Here is a 20,456-nt window from a genome sequence, read left to right on the forward strand (position 1 = left end):
CCCCTCCTGTGGAGCAGGCCGTCCCCTGGCAGTCCAACTGCCCTAGTCGTAATCGGGCTGTCGGACCACCGTTGTGGCTGTAGCAGGATACGCCACTGACATGCCGCTATGAGTCTGGCAGTCCTCGGACCCCAGACTCATAATAGGCCCCATACTGTTTTTACTCTGTGAGAATGGATTGCCTCAATTAAAAATTGTTAGTACAAAAAGACAAACTTTACCACTTTTAAAAGTTCTTTCTATTGTAGGAGGTCCTTCTTTTTTATACTTCACTTAATTAAATAATATGGTTCATTGACCAGATTCACCCCTCAAGATGAAAGTTAAAAGAAGCATGTAGAACTGAACCTAAACTTTAACTATGGCAGTTATACTTGTAATTGGAGCTACTGATACTTTACAACATAAGTTCCTGTAACGTGGTTCATATTAAAGCATAGAAAAGAGTGATTGTTGGAATGCTTGAATAAGATTTAGCCACTGGTAATTATTTACGCAGGTCACATCCTAATCCATTGTTTATTGCACACCATGTCACCTCAGATTGGACTCAGCTAAATGAAAATCAGTCTTGACCCTGTTCCACTCGGAACATTCCAGCCCCAACTGTCAAGCCAGGTCCTCCCGGAACCAGAACATAGGCAACCCAGGACCAGTTTCACCCTAGATATGAACTCATCAGCCGCATACAGCTTGGTTTCAGTGACACAGTGTACCCTGGACCCACATTTTGGTATACCGTCCAACTTCAGGTGACACACTAAAGTATACAAAAAAGTAAGGGGTGAAATACTTGAATTCATCTCAGCTGCTGGTAAATTACTCGGGCTCCATCCCAACCCATTGATATTTTGCACACCATACCTCCTCAGTTTAAACCCAGCTACATGCAAATCAGGTTTGACCCTGTTCTAATTAGAACAGTCATGCCTGAACTGCCAAGCCAGGTCCTCCCTGAACAGGAACAAAAGCAACCCAGGACCAGTTTCACCCTAGCTATTGGCTCATCAACCAGGTACCACTTGGTTCCAGTGATACAGTGTGCACAGGACTCATGCCTGGACATACCGTCCCACTTAGGGTGACACACTAAAGTAACAAAAAAAATTATGACTGGAATGCTTGAATTAATCTCTGACACTTGTAATTACTCTGGCCACATCCCAATCCTTCGGTATTTGTAATTGTTAATTCAACCATTCCATTCATCACTTTGTTGTTTTTGCATTTGACAATCTAAGTGAGCTCTGTTTGCCCAGATGTGAGTCCTGGATTCTGTGTGCCACTTGAACCAATCTATAACTGTCTGAAGAGCCCATAACCAGTGCAGAATCAGTGCTGGGTTGCTTGTTTTTCAGATCAGGCAGGACCTGACATGGCAGATCGGGCTGGACTGTTCTCATGGCAAACAGGGTCAAGGCTGATGTGCATATGGCTGGGTCTAAACTGAAGTGTCATGGTGGGTAAAACATGATGGATTGGGATGTGGCTTGAGTGATTGCAAGTGGCTGAGATTAATTCAAGTATTCCATCCATCACCTTGCTGTTTTTGCATTTGATGCCCTAAGTGCACTGGGTATACCCAGGTGTGGGAACCGGGTTCAGGCACGAGTCATCACCTAGAGACCTTTGGGCCGGTCCCTAACTCACTTGAACTCTTACTACTGACTGGATGGTGGACACTACAGCGTGCAGTGTCATATTGGGGTCTGGCCTTCAGTCTGACACAGCACCAGAGCTGACTAATTTACCCTATTGTGGGTCTGCTCTTCTGCACACACCATCAGCTGCCTTCACGCTTTAATTCGGACACAAGCTCTTGCAGACCAGCTTGGTGGTACTAGCCTTTCTAGCATGAAAACTTTGAGCCTTGGGCCATTTTGTAATTGAATGACTGTCCCTGCAGTCGCCCAGCTACAACTCACCTCTTTTATGACAAAGTGCAAACGCATCTTGTGCTTACAACTTCTCTTACTGAAATGATGCACCCTTACTCTGTAATGACTCTGAATTTGTTGTGGCAGTGCCTGACGAATGCCTGGCTCATTTTTGGCTTGGCAGTTTGGGCTGGACTGTTTGCATGAGGCACAGGGTCAGACAGATTTGCATATGGCCATGTCTGAACTGGGGTGGCAGAGTGGGCTAAAGAACAGTGATGGATTAAACCCAGATCTGTTGACTGGGTGTGAGTGTTTGATTGGTTCAGATGCTTCGTCCATCTCCACCCTCTTTTGTTCTGCTTGGCTCATCCTCCAGCACTGCCTGGACACTCTTCTCGGAACAGACATGTAGCAAGCCAACAAGTAGGCAGTGGTAGAAAAAAATATGAAAGGTTAAATCTCTCAATAACTACTTCTGGCAAAGGACAAATCTGGTTCCTGGTGCTACTGCACCAGCTGCATCAGTGATAGCTACACTTTATCTCCATTGGAGCCAACAGTTCCTTCTAACACTGTGAGATAGTTCTCAGCCTTCTAGCATGTTGAGACGGTATTCATCAGGTGCAATAATATCAATTCTGCTGCCTGAAGCACCCAGTGATCCCCACTAATCAGCTGAATGGTTCTTCGCAACCCCAACTGGCTTCCTGAAACTTTTTATTGCATTTGTGTGTGAAAGTGTAATATTACTTGGGGTGCATGGCCGTCTCCCACAAGTACTAATTACATTATTCTTGTTAGTTTCAGTAAAGGATTAAGTTATTTAAATATCAGCCCAATCCCTGGTAGCTATGGCACACAGCAGCTTAAATTAAGAAAATGTTTAAAGCATTTAGAAGTACCAAAACCGTGAAGAAGTCAAAAATGTATAAAAATAGAGAATATTTTAAGTAACATAATACCATCAAAATGACGGAAATCCAATAAGGGAAACTGGAGATATGAATTTTTAAACGTTTTACATAAAAATAGTACATCAAATCTCAAAGCAGCAACCACAGGCAACTAGTCACACAAGACTGGGGCAAATTAGAGGCTTAAACCTGACCTCGATGGAGCACAGAATGGTTTTCAGGACCAAAGTTGCATGGATCAAGAAGTTACCTTTAGATTTAGAAACTTTTATGAAGGAAAAGTTGTTGCAGATGAAGCGTGCCCCGTGCCTCGCCTACGATGAAATAGAAATGGGACTTGATGACAGCATTGTTGCTGAAGTGTGGGGTCCCATTGCAGTTGTTCACGAAAGCTCCAAAGATTTGAGCTGATGAAGTCTGCAGTCTGTGCCCAAGAAGACCTCATCATCGACCAGATGCTGCTCAGCATTGGCTCTGGAAAAGCCCTGTACATATAGAAGTCAAAATTTCCTTTGGTGGGACAAACCAGTTGCAGCTTCAATAGTGACCCATGGAGAGGTGTGGTGCAGTGGCCAGGGCAGCTGAATTCGGAGCACAGGGTTCACAGTTTGATCCCCGGCTCCGGCGGCAGCTCAGCTCAGCATCCTGTGACTCTGGGCAATAGCTCACTTAGTTTCTACCATGGCCCCCAGCGCCTTGAGACCCATAAGGGTGAGTAGTTGGTGCTTTACAAATACGGATGTATTTTTTTAATTTTACCCATGTCTCCATTGGTGTTACAGCCAGATAATTGGCAAAAAGGTTTCTATGTCCCAACTTTTGTAGTTTGGGCTGGAGAAGTACACTCTGACACCAGCCAAGTGTTCCAGGACCTCAGGCACAGCACTTTGGGGTCACAACCCACCCTAAATGAAGTCACTGGCAGGGTCCAGGGCAGGTGCAGTTTAAAATAGTCAGCTGGGCTCTTTGAGGAAAGTGGTCTTCTTGCAGTATTCATGCCACTGTAGCTTAGCAGGTCAGCTAACATCCTTGGAGCCCACATCTTTCTCCTGGTAACAAATGGGAGCAGTTTCAGCATTTCAGGTCTCCTCACAGGCCACAGCAGCAGGTTCAGTCATTCTTTTGTCTTTTACAGGTCGAGTAGGGTTCTGAAAAAGGTTACAAGGGGTGCCACACTTATGTTTAGCACTACACTGTGGGTCAGGGTGATTCCTGGCCCCTCACTAACCAATAGAAAAATAGTTTCCAGGGGCACCCAAACCCACTTTTGCAGCAGTTTCTTGGTGCCGTAATGCAAACATTCCCATCATAGCCCTTTATACCTAATCCAGCATGGCAGAACCTTTCCTCTCTTCTGCAGAGCTATTGTGTCCACCCAACTGATGCAGTCAGGGAAATTAGCCAACTCAACCCTCTGGTCGCTCAAAACCAGTTCTGTGGCCAGCTCTTCCCTCACTAAGTTTGGTGCCTTGCTGGCTATAAAGACAAAAGGGATGCAAACTCTGGTGTCAGTAGCCTCTACTAGTAACAGGTTAGTTATTCTTTAAAGATATGCAAGGGGCTGGGCAGAGCCCAGAGTCCATCTTATCAAGGGAAGGTCAACATCTCCCCACACCTAAGGCCTTTTTCGCAGCTCTGGTAGCCAATGCACACCTAATCAAGGAGCTAGACAGCTTCTTGGTGAAATATGGACGTTGAGGTAAATGGGCTTTAGAGTCTAAAGGCAGGCTAAAAATATATTTTTTAAGGTATATTTTGTAAAAATATTTGTTACAAATCTGACTTTACCGATGAACTGGACTTAGTATTTTCTTTTTAAACCTATTTTAATGGCATTTATAAATTTTCCAAATTTGTATGTAAGCAGTCATTTACATATTAAATCATATGCCTGACTTAACCAATCGTTTGACGGCTGTGTGTCTATACAGAGAATAATATATAGAGAGTACAGGTATAGTATGCCGCCAGAGGTGGCAAAAACTACAATATAAAGAATACTGTTGTTAATTAACAGATCATTGGTATTACCCAGTTTCAAGTAAACATTTAACCAACTCTTAGGGATATCAGCCTAGCTAGGTATTTCTATCGTCTCCGCTTCTATCAAATATCATAAGCTGATCTCCACATGGACTTTCCATTGGGAGCTGTAGTAACTAAAACTCCAATGCCATAAGACATAGAAGATAAACAACAGAAACAAAATTAAAACAAAGCAAAATAGTCCTGGGGGTCTGAACATCAGTTAATTCCGCAATAGTCAAGAGAGGTTACAGTCCTTTGTGGGTCCTAGACCACATGCTCTAGCAAACCGGGGAGGGGAAGAAAGTGGAGAGGAGATATAAGGAAATCCAACTGCAGGGAAGTCCATACAGGCATCTAAGGTATTCATCAGGGTATGCCATCACCCAACAGGGAGCAAGCAGCGCTGTCCCAATTGGGTTAGGGCAATTGGAAAGGGGGCTCCATATGGGCCGTAAAGGCTTTTTTCGCCAAGACCAAATAATTGAACTTATAAATAAATACTTTAAAAAGTCAAAGAATAAACTTTTTGTCTAGGTCTTAGGCAGAGGTAATTGCCTTAACTTTTATAAATTACCCCAATGCTCTCCTATGGAACAGCTAACCCTCCTAGAGTGAAAATAGCTTTCATATCATTATCACTGTAAGGACATGTTTAGCACTAAACGTATATTTGTCCTTCTTTTAAGATTCATGCACCCAGCCTTATGGCCATTTAAGGTGTACTTAGTGGTGATGTAATATTTACAAGGTGGGTTTATGCCGGTCAAAAGGGTTTATTTCGACAGGTTGAAATAAAGGCCCTGGGTACACTGTATACCATGTGATAGGGACACATAGGCAAGTTAAACATTCCATTTAGGTGTATACCAATTCAACATGCTTTTCGGAGTCAGGGAGCATCTGCTTGGCATCAGACAGCAGTGTCCCAGTGCGCAGAGCCTGAAAATCAGCAGAAAAATCTATTAAAAAGTGGAATTGGCTACGCAATAGGGGCCAGGGAGGAACCAGTGCACACAGTAGATGCTTGCAGGATATATCTACATAAATATGGGACCCCCTCTGAATGTACTTTCAAGGTCAGGGAAAGAGGGGAAAACTATAATATACCAGAAGAATATTCCCTCATGACCTAATTAGTTTAACAATTTACAAACTCTATATTTTAAATCAAAGCCTACAACACAAAGTGACAACATATACTTTTTTCACAGTTATGATTTTTATTTCTTTTTTCCTTAAAAAAATCTTATTTTTTTGCAATATTTCTTTGAGTTTATGACAATACTTCTACAAAAAGAGACATATAATCCATAAAAATACACATACCATACAGAGAAAAGAACCGAATACACTCACACCATTACCTCATACATACTCTCTCATGCATTCTACATTCATAATTTATTCTGTGTCTGAGGGATCACAGGTTGTAATGTGATCTATTACGCAAGGTTGACGCGTTTCGGTGGGTTGAGACCACCTTCCTCAGGACCTTTTGCAGAACAGATGATCTTTCTAAAGAAATAATAAACTCTGTATGGATATCTGTAATAATAAATAACAAATCATGTATCTGTGACATTGTCTACAGTTCATATGTTGTTGTGTCTTATCATTCTATACACCGTTATTACAGTTTTTATATGTAATTTTCAATCACTTCTTTAAAAAAACGAATTCATTTCATCTTATAATTACTTCACATCTTTTGTCCTAGTTCCAACCTAAGAACATTTCATTTGTCTCTGACGTTATCTGTAATTCATGTTTTATCATACAATGCATCGCTATTACTGTTTTCATATCATTTTCAGTTACCTATCGAAAAAGTTGTAAGGAACTAAATCATTTCATCGCGTTATTACTTTATGTCTTTTGTCAGTGTTCCATCCTACATGGACCAGCAATAGTCTCTCAGTTCAGTGATTGAATGTAAGAGAGATTGACTCATTGGGTCTCAGATTTAGTTAGAAAAAAGATAAGTCACGAATGAGATGTAAGATAGGAAAGGGTTTAGAAAAAAGAAAAGATATAACATATCATTCAGATGTGTCTATAGAGAAAACAGATAACAATTCAGTTTTTTATTTACCTTCCATAAGGGTAGCGGGTTCTACATTTTGTTCATTTTAACATGAATGCTGTGTAGTCTTACCCTATTCGAACACAGTTTTAAGATGGATCCTATTTTCAAATCTGACTATGTATGGCCAGCTGGGATCTGCGTATATCCGCTTCAATACAAAGAAACATTCCTACAGAAATATAGTACAAAATAAATATTTTATATAGGAGCCTATGGTGGATATCTTAGAAATAAACTCCTAAGTATTATATATCGGCTTACCACATTAGTTTTTCATCCATCGGTTATTATTTCCGTTTGTATTGAAGTTACAAGAGGCTGAAAACCTTGACTCTTGTGATGTGATACGTCTGAATTTCTGCAAAAGATATACGTACGAATAATGCTTAGTCTAACTCAACCTACGTCTCACCATTCGTAAATGCATAGAGAGTGCAATGTATGACTAACCTTATTCTCTGCTGAGGCAACTCAACAGAACAGATTCCTTTTATATATTTAAAGCGGCTTCTCCGTTTTCTTAATTCATCAAAAACATCTCCCTGGTTTTTCTTTTTTATCACTGAAATTGAATAGCAATATAACCGAATCATAGAGGTTCTCAAAATGTGAGCTTGAATCTAGCATAATAATTTGAAGATTGTCATATATAAGCGTCCTTTTTAGTTTTATAATCAAGTGCAACTCAGAGCTCAGCACTATGTACTCTTGGAAAAAGACAGAGTACGTCCAGAATGACACAAGTGGATTTATTCTAAGTTATTTAAACACATCTTATTTTCGAGGATAGCTCGAGTATAAAAATTACAGGCTAATATCTATTTAAAGATGAACCGCTATATTTAAAAAGTGATATAGGTCCCCAAAATTTAAGTGAGATTACAAGCCCTTGGGGAGTAGATTTGATAGTTTAACAAACAGTATCTACTACCGAGGAACTGTCAAACAAAACAGAGCGCAAGGTCATATCAATATACGTTTTGCCCGGTACGCTTACCTCAGTTGTCAGGGGACGTGCACATCAAACGACCTCGGCCCGTAATCCCGAAGGCTAGGAATAACCTATCGCTATACCTTTGTTTAAGTACCTGACTGTTCGCGCAAAATATTTAATCGTTAATTACGAGTTGGCGTGTGGGATGGGCGTCATTTCTCAGTGGTGTTATTTTAATAAATCAGGGTTGAAATGTCAATGTAATCTCGATTGAATATATGTATCGCACGAGATACAATTTTATATACATCCGATTATTACCTCCAAGGTGTTTCGCTATTGTTCCAAACTCGACAGTTCTTAACGTGTTTCGAGTTTAAAAGGGAGCAAAAATGGGCACCATTACTAAATAGAGTTTTTTCCTACGGTTTTGATGTGTCCCCATTTTTTGCGCCATTGTTCAGTGGCATCAATGCAATAGACCACGGTTAAAATGTTAATATGATCGTAATAACAAGTATATGTCATCCCCAATAGATTTTATATGAGATATACCTCCAATTGTGTGCCTGAAGGAATCTTTGCTATTTAACCGATCGCAAGGGGTCCTATCTTATTTTGGGAGCCAAGTATACTTTATATGGGCGCCATTACTAAATGGGGTTTTATAGATTAAATTGTGTCTCTATGTATGCACATCTGTATAAAACTCACTCATAACAGAGACAAAGTTGTTTTTGATAGAGTAAATATAACGAAGTTGTTTTTGAAAGAGTAAATATAACGAAGGGCAGGAGATAAAGGAGCATGTTGGCTAAAACACATACTAACCCTATAATGCGCATACCGAGCTCACGAGGAGCCTAAATAAATGCCTTAAGGTACTGAGGTTTCATAAATGGGGTCTTAATTACTCAACCGTCTCAATAGATATTTGTTTATTAATTTATACGAGACTATGTCACTGTCAGACCAAGAACAGTGAATCAATGTAACAAGTGCATCTGTATGCGTCATTAAAATCGACCAGCACTATTACCTATATCATGCCTAGTAATATGTTGTATTATTATCAGTGGAACTCATTTCGTGTATGCCAGAAAAAAATAGTGTAAGATAGGGATATTTGATAGGTTCAACCTTACAACAATGAAAACATATCTGCTACACTACCAATATGATAAAAACTAGTTATTCTGTAACATACCAAGAGATATTCTCATTTAGGCCTATTCTTACACTATCTAGACGAAAGATCCAATAACATTCTCCTTTTCTCCTTGTTCTTTCCATTGATTCACCATTTTTATATTGGACTTTTTCAAGAATACTCCATCTGAGTTCTGTTTCTTTATGCTTCAAGTCAACAGAGTGTTGAGTTAGCGGAGCTGTTGTTTTGACTGTTCTCACAGCTGATTTATGTTCACTAAATCTCTGTCTGAACTCTCGCCATGTTTCACCTATAAATGCGAGCCCGCAAGGACAAATAATGTAGTAGACAACGTTTTTACTTCTACAATTAGTGAATGATTTTAATGTTATATTTATATTATTGTGTTGGATGGTGTCACTAACTATGGCGGATTCACAGGCATGGCAGTTGCCACATCTTTGGTTGCCACGAATAGTGTCTAGACCCGTCAGAGTTGTCTGTTTCTCACGTGGTCGAGGTTTGTTTCGTGTATGGACCAGCCGGTCTCTCAAATTTCTGTTGCGTATATAGGCTTTTAAGGGCTTTTCTAGCTTAGTCTCATTCTCCACCTCAAGAATTCTCCAATTCTTGTTGATTACATTCTTTATTTTGTAATTCAATGTGGAGTGATTTATCACACATGTTATCTTGTCTTGAGATTTCTGTCTTTTATGGTTGAGCAACGCATCTCTATCATAGTATTTTGCTCTTTTAAACGCTTGACGGACAAGGCGGTGTGGATAGCCTCTCTCAATTAGTCTATCTTTCAAGGATGCACTGTGAATGACGTAGTCGGTGAGAGACGTACAATTACGGCGAATACGAAGAAATTCCCCAAAGGGGATTGAGTCTTTTTGACAATGGGGGTGAAAACTCCTGAATTGAAGAATTGTGTTTTTAGCAGTGGGTTTACGAAAGAGGCTTACTTGTAGTGTGCCATCTTTACCTTCAATTGCAATGTCCAGATATTCAACTTTGTTTCGACTGTAATTAGATGTAAACTTTAAGTTTATATCGCTCGCATTTAACCAGAGGATATATTCTTCAAGTTGTGTCGTATCACCGTGCCAGATGAAGAAAATGTTGTTAATAAAACGTCGCCGAACAGAGACGTTTTCAAAGAAGGGGGCAGCTGTGTTTTAAATGTTTTTTCTCTTCCACTCCCCCATATATGTATTTGCCACACTTGGGGCGCAAGAAGCTCCCATACTTGTGCCTTTGATCTGTTTGTAAAGGCTTCCTTCAAATTCAAAAATGTTGTTGAGGAGGACTACCTCCAAGCATTGAATAATGAACACATCCGGTCTATTATCAGGGTATCTCTGTAGCAGTGAGGACACCGCTTGTAACGCTTGACACTGAGTTATGTTGGTGTACAACGCCTCAATGTCAAGTGTTACCAAGATGTCGGTCATAGGATTAAAGGTCATGCCCTCAATTTTATTAATCATATCTCCTGTGTCTCTTACAAACGACTCATATTTATGCGTCAGGGGACATAGGAACGTGTCCACATACTTGGACAAGGGCTCAGTGCTTGAGCCTATAGTTGAGATGATTGGACGCATAGGTGGATTGTTCTCACTCTTATGAGTCTTAGGAAGACCATACATGGCCGGAGTAACTGGGCATGATTTATTCAGGAATTGAAATTCTTTATCACAAATGTATCCATTTTCTAGTGCTGCGTATGTCATTTCTTTAATAGACAGGTTAAGTCTCTGCATTTCTCTAATGTTCGCAGATCTATAATGATCTGTATTTGATAGCATATCCCTAATTTTGCTATCATAGTCAGATTTATCAAAGACTGAAATGCCCCCACCTTTATCACAAGGTTTAATTACCAATTGGGAATTATTTTCAAGATCTATTAGGGCCAAATTCTCTTGTTTAGTTAGATTAAAGTTGGGTTTCTGGTGTTTGGATAATAGTCTGGTTATATCTAATAATACCTGTTGTTCAAAGATTTGTACCTCTGGTCCAACCATATCCAAGGTTGGAGTAAAGGTAGATGGAGGTTTACAATTTGAAAGGTTATCAGTCTCATCATTCATGTCTCTACCCTCAAAATATTTCTTTAATCTTACTTTTCTGAAAAAAGCATGAAGATCTGTGTGTAATTTGAATTTATCAATGGAGGAAAAGGGGACGTAAGAAGAACCTCTACTCAGTACTGCTGACTCTTCATCTTTCGATTTGCTAGATGAAAGATTGTAAATTGGGAGAATGTCCCTACATGATTTAGTTGCTTGCAGGATATAAACGTTTTTTTTTTATTTCTCCCCAGCTAAATTAATTAATTTTTTCAGAAACAAACAGCGAATCTCCTGTGTGCAGAAAGTAAGCCTATCTTATGAGAGCTCCTGTTTAACTTTTATTCATGTCAATGTCTTTGTGACCTGAGGCCAGCGGTCGCAATGAGAATGGCAGAGGTCACAAGAGGTAATCCATGTCTTGATGGTGCGACAATTGGCATCCGTGCACGTGCATGGAATGTATGCAGCATCACACCTTCCGTAACGCAACTCTTCCTAGGCAATGCAAGTCGGATGGTTTTTTTTGTTACACAATATTAACTGCCTATAATATACCTGAAGAAGCATCAATTCTTACATTCATATAGTTTCATTTTATAAGAATGTTACAGATCCTATTGAAGTGATTTTTCAACAAAAAAAAGCGACAACTACAGAGATTATTTGCACCACTTGCATTGAGTCTTCTGCAGTGAGAGTGAACATGTTGATAAAGAGTACCAGTATTGCTGGATGATGTATTCTCAATTTAGAATCATCTTGAACACATTTATTAAGATCACGCACATAAGGTTTCCTAATTGTGAAGCGCATGAAGGGTTCAACAATTTTTGTTTTTCAGATATGCCTTGTTCTGTAGATTGAGACACTTTATTCTAAAATGTCAAGTGCATTCTCCAAAACCAAATGTTTCTCTTTAGAGGCTGCACACAGTTGTATATACTACGGATAGGGTTCAGGAAGTACTTTTCCCACTTACTACTTACAATGTAACACATGCTCTGAAACATACAGGCCATAGAGGATATTCCCTACTTACATTTTTGATTAAAACTTTAATTTGGTACAATTTGGTTGGAAAATGCTATCAAACACATCAGAAGTGTATAGATGGTCAGTGACAAAACATTAGAGCAGTGCTGTCAGGTTCAGATAATTTGGAACAACTGAGAATCCTCTGCCAACATTTTACCACTCAGCAGAATGATGAGGAATAAAACATCACAGACAGAGTAATTAGGGGACAATAGGGAAAGCGAAGCAAGAATAAAGGTAGGAGAAAACTGAACTTCCTCAGATTGGAACTGTTTCAGCAGTGTCAGCAAACCTTCTTTCTCAAGATTGCTCATATGGCAAGATAAGTAGAGCAACTGACTAAAGAGAAGAGGAGTACAACAGTTAAGAAGGAGGTTCCAAATGAAAGACAAGGTAAATATAGCAGTGAGTAGTGATGCCAAGATTTAGACGTTACTTTGATGGATGGTGGGGTGATGAGCTCTTCACAGATAGGATACCAGACAAACAGACCTATACATTAAAAAGCACCTGAAAGTAATCACTGGGAAGGATGCACACTCGGAGAAACAACAAACTGCAAGGAACATAAGAAATAAAGGTTAGGGGGAATTCACGCCTAAATCAGGTGGAACGGAGAAAGGAAGAAAACAACAAAGGTGTGAATGAATGTATGAATGAAATGCGTCTTCTATTGTGCTACTAAGCCCGGAGGCATCAAGGCGCCTAATCAAAAGAAATCAGAATGAACAGATAACCAGCACTACGGGTACGCCTTTGAAAATAACCACGTTTTTAGAGCTTTCCGAAAGTTCTGGACAGACGGCTGGGATTTAATTTCATGGGGAAGGCTGTTCCACAACTTGGGGGCTACTGTTGAAAATGCCCTCCCGCCCCATTTAGTTCTACGAACGCGAGGCACCACCAGCAGACTCTTGGTTGAGGAACGGAGAACTCTCTCCGTTCCATAGGGGCACAGCAGTTTCCTCACACCCTCAGCTCCATTGCCAGCAAGCGCCCCATAGGTCATACAGAGAGTCTTAAAGGCGATCCTGGACTCAATAGGGAGCCAGTGCAGACTTTTCCTGGCAGCCGTGGCTGAGGATAGTCTAGGAGCATCCAATACAAATTTGACCGCCGCATTCTGAACAGTCTGTAGGCGCTGAATCAGACCTTTGTTAGCACCAGCATAAAGAGCATTACAGTAATCAAGTCGCGAAGCAACCAGTGAAACTACGACCTGCTTGCGAGCCTGAGGGGACAAATAGTGTTTGATTTTTCGAAGGATTTTAATAATGCCCCAGCAGGTAGCGACTGTTCTATTGACCTGCTGTGCCATTGAGAGAGCTGGATCAATCATTACTCCCAGATTCTTCACAGAATCTGTAGGTGTGGGGCAGACTCCCAACAAAGAGGGCCACCATTCAGCCGTCCAGATGTTAGTGTTTCCACCAAAGACCAAAATTTTGGTCTTCTCCCAATTCAATTTGAGTGAATCGTAATCATCCACTTAGCGACCGCCTCCATGCAGCTTCTAAAGTTATGAATGGGAGCATGCACTGAGCGAGAGAGGGAAACCAAGATCTGTGTATCATCAGCATAGGAGACTACCTCCATCCCAAACGATCTCACAAGCCTGGCAAGTGGGGCCACATAGATGTTAAACAGGGTCGGACTTAATGCCGACCCCTGAGGAACCTCACATTGCACAGGTGTGGGAGGAGATAGATAGTCTCCCAACTTGACCCTCTGCTCCCTCTGATCCAGGAAAGAGGCCAGCAAGCTCAGAGCCACGCCATCTACCCCTATCTCCCTCAGACGAGATGTAAGAACCGAGGGAGACAGGGTATCGAAGGCGGCTGTCAGATCTAATAAGATCAGCAGGGAGGTATGGCCCTGATCGACCTCAGCGCGGATGTTGTCAAGCACTATCGTCAGGGCCGTCTCCGTGCTATGGGCTCTCCTGAAGCCATGTTGAGACTGATCTAGCAGCCCGAGGCATCCAAGAACGCCGCCAGATGCTTGTTTAGATGGGTCTCCAGCATCTTAGCTGGAGCTGGGAGCAAGGAAATAGGGCGGAAGTTCTTAAGTACCTCAGGGTCTAGAGTGGGCTTCTTAAGAAGGGGCTTGACTACAGCACTCTTCCACTGAGAGGGGAAAATCCCATCCTTCATTGCCCTGTTCATGATGTCCAAAAACGGAGGCAACAAGGTATCTCTGCATTCCTTGAGAACTTTAGGAGGACAGGGATATAATGGAGAACCTGACCTCATCTTGCTTAAGAGCAAGTCAAGTTCCTGCAGAGAGAGCGGTGGAAACACAGACAGGCTCACAGTGGAAGTGGGGCATCAGCTTCGAGGAGGAGGAGGGCGGGACCCGGCGAAGAAGGGAGCATTAGGGCCTTTTGTAAGTCAAGGGCCGAGTAGATGTCTGCTATTTTCGTGTGAAAATATCCTGCAATTTTATCACAGAGGTCTTGTGAGCACACAATAGGATCAGGCATCTGTAATGTACAGAGGGAATCAACTATCTTAAACAGTTCTCTCGGGGAGGTAAGAGTGGTCGTTCGATGGGCGAAGTATTCTTGTTTCACCTAATGACCTCCGCCTTATATTCCTTAAGGAGAGATTTGTGCTTCTCCCTCTCTAGAGGGTTTCAGCTCACCCGCCATAGCCTTTCCTGCCTCCTACACCCCTGCCTCAGGAGTCTTAAAGGCTCCGAGAACCACGGGGCTGATGGCCTCTGTCGGGCAGAATAACGCAAGGTTACAGGGGCTAGCACATTTACTGCTGTCGTGATAGTATTTGTTAATTCGAAAGCAGCTATGTTAACATCTTTGGCTAAGCTAATGGCAGATATCTGAAACAAAGGGGCAAGGGAAGAATTAGTAACCTTCCTAAAATCTCTTATAGGTTCCATTTTACTAGGACCAGCCAACTTAAGGTTGCTAGAAAAAGCCTGAAGTTCCAGCGGAACGGCCAGATGGTCGGACCAGCTCAATGAAATAGGTAGTTCTGTTTTTAACCTAGGATCGTTCGAAAACACCCCATCTAAGATGTGACCCGCCTGGTGGGTGGAAGATTTAACCAGCTGCTGAAGGCCATAGGTGGACAAGGAGTCCAAGAGAATAAGAGAATCTCTGGAACCAACATTGTCCAAATGAAAATTTGAATCGCCCAGGACCGTCAATTGGGCACAACCAAAGTACGGTTCCATGATGTTAAGCAAGGACTGGCTAAAGTCTGTTCTAGGACCCAGGGTCTATAAATCAATATGCCCGTAAAAGGGGCAGCACTGTGGAGACCAATTGAAAAATGAAGAGCTTGGAAGGGATCCGAAGAACCAGATAGTTCAGAAATACGACAGGTATGGGATGTCTTGTAGAGAATCCCCAGTCCACCTCCTCTCCGCCCAACTCTATCCAGCCTGGCCAGCGCATATCCTTCCGGAATCGCTGCCACCAAATCAGGGCCGGAAGAGTTAGAGGCCCAGGTTTCAGTTATGAACACCCAGGTGGGCCTTCTTACCAGCACAAAATCACTAAAAGCTATGTTATTTTTCACCAAAGATCTTGCATTGATGAGGAAACCACTTTCAGTCTTGGAACTAGTGGTACGAGGTAGGAGAATGGGAAGGGGAGGCCTAGGGGGATCACCTATCAGCCACTCGCAACGGCTGGCGAAGCAGCCACAGCAAGGTACGTTTTGCAAAGCTTCTAGGGTGTGGGAAAGAGTACTGGGGTGACCTCAGAGGGAGAACCTCAGCAACAGCAACAACACAGCACGCAGTCAGGCATTCCCTTTCTGTGGAAAAGGGCAACACCCTTCTGTATTGGCACCACTGCTTATACCCCGGAAGTGTTCAGCGCAATCAGAAAGTGGGAATCTAAATTGAAACTCTGAATGCAGTCTAGTTTTTACAGATACACAGTTTCCAACTCCCCAACTTCCAAACTTTCCACCTTTTACCTATTTACAGCATACCTGCTGTCTGCAGGTCTTCCTAATCCTGACACGGGAGTAAATCTGGAGCCTATAAAGACCTGGGGCAGATATTTTCTTTACGCTTGGTGGGAGTAATTTAGCTTTCTTAGTATGCCATTTGTCTGGTGCTATTTTGTGTCTTTGCTGGTATGTTACAGCAGTGCTTACTTCAAACACATTTTACTACTATATATGAAAACAGGATTCTGGAGGTGGTAATGTGTGACACGCATATTTGTGTACATTTATTATTGTGGTGGTGATGCATCATGCTGTTTTTGTGTTGCTATCTGTTGTGCGGAATTACTGCAATGTGATGCTGTTGTGTTTTATTATGTTTACAGCATTCTATTGTGACAGCTTTTTTGTGTTGCACAGTTAAAAATGTAATTGTGATATAAATTTGATTTGTGCATGATATTGTGTAATGTTATGTTGGTTACTTTTTATGTCAACGAATGCTACTGCACTTCCTGCCAAAAGAAACATTTGCATTTAAATTTCCTATTTAAAGACAAACTTTTACTGCTGTTGCGAAAACATACTCCATGTTGTTATGTTGCACTCAATGTATACGTGAAGGGGAAATGTGTAACCAGAAATATACGTTCATGAATCAGCAGTGGTTTCTTCAAGAGGGCAGGGGAGCTTTGCCCCCTTCCCACTTCGAGCCAAGATAAACGAGAAGCAATATAATGGCAATGAAATGATTTTATTGGCATTTTATTTATCAACTTGAAGCGCAGCAGCAGCCATCCTACCCTGATCCAGGTCGAAAGGGGGCATGTACTTTGCTACTGGTTGGCAGTAGAGGACTAGAAAAGAGGCTTTACTGGACGCTCAAAAGTGCGCATGTCACTTTGGATGGCTGGCTTGAGCGGCCAAAGTGACATGCACACTGAATCTCTCCACCCAGCTGTCTTAGACAGCCGGTTGGAGAGCAAACACAGTCCTATAGGGCCTAAAGTAGTGTCTAGGTAGCCCGCCCTAGCCAATCCTTGTGCTGCTCTCATGCTGATTTACAGCATGAGAGTAGCATCTTGGTTGCTTAGGGAAGTTAGGTAATCATTGCCTCGTGCTCAGAGGGATCCAGAGACTGCAGAGGACACAGCCTAAGTAAGTAACATTTATTTTATTTATAATGTTACTGAAATGCATGCTGTGATGTACTGTGTATATATTGTGCATGTTTTTTTATATTTGTACTAGCTTACCTGTCGCGCATTGCTGCGATCTCAGAATAAAGGATATTTAAGGAAACTTGTTATGATAACATTCAATTTACATTGTCTCATTTTTATTGAAACTTATTCATTTTAATAGGGAAAACATTTTAAAGTGTTGTTTTAATTCAGTATATTTATTTATCGAGTGCTTGTGGATACACAGTATTTTTTGTTTTTCCATCTGGTGCGTACACTGATAAATCAGAAGGTTTTCCGACGCGAGAGCTGGCCACATACAGTTGTCCATATGAGAAGCAGAGATTCTCCAAATCTAGTCCACACACTTGCAGGGATTGTCCTTGTGCTTTGTTGATGGTCATTGCAAAAGCGAGTCGCACCGGAAACTGTACACATTCAGTATTGGAAAGATTATGAGGGCCCTGGGGGCGATATTTAACACATTTTTATTATTTATTTTTTGGTTTTGCCAGAAATCTTCGTGGGGGGTGTACTCAACAACTTTTAACAAATTATTATTATTATTTTTTTTTTGCCAGAAAGCTTCGCGGGAGTGTGCTCATCAACTTCCCAAAGTTTCATGCCGATTGGATGAATGGTGTAGTAATGCATAAAGGACAAACAGACAGACAAACTTTTGTTTTTATATATATAGATTTTGTGAAGCGGTGGGGAACTTCGCTTGCCTCACCACTTTCAAAGAATACCAGCTGCCCCTGTTATGAATGCATTCTTTGTTTAACAACTAGAAATGTTGTGTCCTTCTATTTAAAAGCTTGACACATTATAACATTTGCTAATGGGCCATATTCAGCTGATGAGTCATGAAGCATAAACTCATTCTCAAACCTGGCAAAGGAAGCATGGTTGTCTGAGAAAATAGAGTTAGTATTAGTGGATATGAATGCTATTGTCCCATCTAGACCGTACTGTGATTTAAAAAAAAAAATACAGACGCCTGTACGGTAAATAACATTCTGCTCAAACTAGCTAACTGCTGAATGAATGAATGAATGAATGAATGAATGAATAAGGTATTTATAGAGCGCACGGTGGCCAAGCGGCTTCCTGGCGCTGAGCTCTACTGGAGAGAACAAACAGGGCCGAGGAAGTTAAGCGGGGTAGGCCTGGGCAAACAAGAATGTTTTGAGCGCTTTACGGAAGTGTGAAAAGATGGGGATAGAACGCAAGTAGAGAGGGAGGGAATTCCAGAAGTGGGGGGCAAGAACGGAGAATCTGGTTCCACCAGTGCGGGATTTGCGGAAACGGGGAACAGTGAGGAGGGCCAAAGAAGAAGAGCGGAGGGTACGAACAGGGGTGTGAGAGGAAATCAGGGAAGTGATGAACGCCGGGGCAGAGCGATCAACAGCCCGGAAGACTAGGCAACCTAGTTTAAACAAGGAGCGTTGCAAAACGGGGAGCCAGTGAAGGGATTTGAGAACAGGGGTGATATGGTGAGTTTTGGGAAGGTGAAAGATGAGTCGAGCAGCCTGATTTTGGATTGCTTGAAGGCGACGGGTTTCGTAGGCAGGGATACCCACGAACAAGCTTTTTCCATAATCAAGGCGGGAAGTGATGAGGGCCGAAATAATAATTTTAAGAGAATCAAGGGAAAAGAAACGGGAAATTTTCCGAATAAGACGGAGGGAAAGAAAACAAGAGGACACAACAGAACTGACCTGGCCATGCATTGACAGGTCATGGCTGACCTTAATGCCCAGCGTTTTGACAGAGGGGGCAGGGGTGGGAGGGGGACCAAAGATAGGGGGCCAAAAAGCAGAGGACCAAGGGCTGGACGAGCCGCCGGTCAAGACAAGCTCAGTCTTGTCTGGATTGAGCTTGAAGTGATTGGCGCCCATCCACCCCGAGATGAAAACCAGAGTAGAACGAAAAAAAGATAGAGAATGAGAAGAAGAGGAGAGATCGAAAACGAGCTGGAGGTCATCTGCGTAGTTGTACACAGAGACCCCCAGATCGAGAAGAGAAACAATAAGAGGACGAATGTAAAGATTAAAAAGAAGAGGGGAAAGGGAGGAACCTTGGGGAACCCCACAGGACACCGGAAGGGGGGGGCAGAAAAACCAGGGAGGTGGACAGCTTGTGAGTGTCCTGTGAGATAGGACGTGATCCAAGAGAGAGCGGGCCCCCGAATGCCCGCTGCGCTGACACGGTCAAGAAGGATGGTATGATCGACCGTGTCAAACGCAGCGGACAATTCGAGGAGGACCAAAGCCTGAGGAGAGTTGGTGTCAGCCTTGGCCCTCAACTCATCGAGAACCGCAAGCACCACTGACTCGGTTGAATGGCCCGAGCGGAAGCGTGCCTGATGGGAAGCAAGGAGGTGGTTCTGCTCAATGTAGGAGGAAAGACAGGAGGTGACATAACTTTCAAGAATTTTAGCAAGATAGGGGAGAAGAGAAATAGGTCGGAAATTGGAAGGGAGGGAAGAGTCAAGACCAGGTTTTTTAAGGATAGGAAAAACAATTGCAGATTTAAATGAAGAAGGGACCAAGCCAGTTGAAAGAGAGGCATTAAGAAGGGAAAGAGGAGTGGTAGGGCAAGAGGTAAAAAGGGTTCTCAGAACGCGAGCAGGGGCACAATCAGAGGGGGAACCGGACTTGACTTTGATAAGCAGAGCCATGAAGGAGTCCAAGGAGATAGGTGGGAAAGAGGAGAAGGAGGAATTGGACACAGAGGGGGCAGGGAAAGGAGAAGAGAAGGGAGTGATAGGAATGTTGGATTTAATTTTAACGATCTTCTCAATAAAGAAGTCGTTAAGAGAAGAGCAGAGGGCCTGGGAGGGAATAAGCTTGGGGCAGGCACGATCAGAGGTAGCCAGATTAGAGACCAAGGAAAAGATCTCTTTGGATTTGTTGGCAGATAATGCTACCTGCTCCGAGAAGTACTTCGTCTTGGACACAAGAATGGCTTTTTTGTAGTCGTTGAGGAGACGTTTATATTTGGCCTTAAGATCGGGACAGTAATTACGGCGCCAAAGACGCTCAGAGCACCTGAGTTCCAATTTAAAACCCCTAAGTTCAGAATTGAACCATCTATGGGCCTCATGTGGACGGATAGACTTAACTATTTTCACAGGGGCAACTTGATCACATCCAGAAGCTAGCCAATTACTGACTGCAGTGTCCTGGAGATCAAGAGGGAGACCATTAAGATCGGGAGGGGAAGATGCAAGGGCAAAAGA

This window comes from Lissotriton vulgaris, chromosome 10, assembly GCF_964263255.1.
Source record: "Lissotriton vulgaris chromosome 10, aLisVul1.2, whole genome shotgun sequence".
NCBI lineage: Eukaryota > Metazoa > Chordata > Amphibia > Caudata > Salamandridae > Lissotriton > Lissotriton vulgaris.